Here is a 1,996-nt window from a genome sequence, read left to right as displayed (position 1 = left end):
GGACAGGAAAACTAGGGAGAAGGGAGAAGAGGAGGGAAAAAAGAATATAAATGTACTTATTACCACTGAATGGTATCCTGAAAAATGAGAAAGATGGTAAGTTTCGTATGTATATTTTACATCAAAAAAATAAAAATAGAATTAAAAGATGAATCGTGATAAGAAATAGTAAAAAAAAATGGCCATTAAAAAAAACTAAAAATGTTGATTCGAGCTCTGTTCTACAAGACTATGTCAATGTTGTGTTAAATGAATGAATCTCAGTCTGTAAATTTCTGTGTGTAAGCAATATAGCCTCCTTTACTTTCAACTGCTCAATTTCTATTTTGGGCCATATTCTGCTGGGCTGGCAGGAGAATTTAATCCCAGTTTTTCTGTTTCTCTCCTTTTCTTACCCTGAGAAGTTGAGTCGAAGTTTAGCATCATGATAAGGTGCTGGAAGGACCACTGGATCCTTTAGTCTTTCATGAACTTTACTGAAAAGTTGTGTTTTTTCCCAGGGTGTCAGTTCCTGAGATGCTTTCTACAAACCTGATTATAGCTTTATCTAATATAATATGTGGCCATACCCAGCACCTTGCATCTCCAGCAGTAATTCTGGAAAGCACAGGTTTCCACTCTCTAGAGCATCATAAACTTCTTTAAGGTCCTCTCATCTACTGGTAGCACTGCTTGGAAAATGATGCATGACCCTTACCACCATACCATCACTAACACACCATCATCACCACCATCTCTGCAATATCGACAATCACCTTCCTTGCTACCAACATCACCACCACCTCCAACGCTATCACCACTACTACCACCGACGACATCACCATAACCACCCTTCTTTTCCCTAAAGCCCAGGATCAAATTGCTCTTTAGTCTGGAACAATCTTTAGTCTTGAAAATTTTTCACCAAAAAAAAAAATTTTAATAACCTAATCTCTCTTTTGATCTGTGCTCTGGAGCTTAGGGTTTGGAAGCAAAATTTAAGAAGACTCCCTGATTATTTCTGCATCTCATTCTTACCCTGAGAAAATAAGCAGAGGTCTGACTGAGAGAATGAGGAGGTGTATTAGACTGTTATTCCCTTGCTGTAAAAACGTACCTAAGACTGGGTACTTTATAAGAAAAGAGGTTTAATTAGTTCATGGTTCAGCAGGCTGTATAGAAGTCCTAACACCAGCCTCTGCTTCCGAGGAGGCTTCAGGGAGCTTTTACTCATGGTGGAAAGCGAAGTAGAAGCAGGCACATCACATGGTGAAAGCAGGAGCACATGAGAGAATTAGGGGTGAGGGTGCTACCTGCTTTTAAACAACCAGATCTTGTGTGAACTCAAAGTGAGAGCTCATTTCTCACCAAGAGGATAGCCCAAGCCATTCATGAGGGATCTGCCCCCCTGATCCAAACACTTCCCACCAGGCCCCACCTCCAACACTAAGGATTACATTTCAACATAAGATATTTAGATGAGGCCAAATATCCAAACTGTATCAGGAGGGGAAATCAAGGGAAAGAAAAAAAAAGGTATTTAATACACCAAAATATTATTCAACTAAATATACATGCAATGGAGGATGTGGGAGTCATTGCAAGTTTAAGGAGCACTATAATAATCACCTGGGAGCAGGGCACAGGATGCCTTGGAGGAGGTAGAAAGTGAAATGTAGAGACAATGTTATTATAACAACTCACAGTGAGTCAGGCCAGGGACAGTGAGGATGGAAAACAGCACACAAAAACACAAGCAACTCCAAAAAGATAAACCCAATGGGACTTAGCCAATGACTTAATGAACTTGAGGAACAAAGAAAAAGAAAGGGTTACAGGTAGGAAGTTGGAAGAATAATGATATCATTTATGAAGAAAACATATCAAGAAGTAGAAGAGCTTATTTATGAGAGAAAAAAATCCTTTTTTTTACTTACACCCAGTTTTAGATGTGAATCTGACCACTAGGTAGAAATTTCCTGGAAATGTTTAAAAATTCAAAATCATGGTTCAGGAA

The sequence above is a fragment of the Rhinopithecus bieti genome, unplaced genomic scaffold, assembly GCF_001698545.2.
Source record: "Rhinopithecus bieti isolate Rb0 unplaced genomic scaffold, ASM169854v2 scaffold_10355, whole genome shotgun sequence".
In the NCBI taxonomy this organism is placed as follows: Eukaryota; Metazoa; Chordata; class Mammalia; order Primates; family Cercopithecidae; genus Rhinopithecus; species Rhinopithecus bieti.
Note: the sequence above shows the minus strand (reverse complement) of the source record.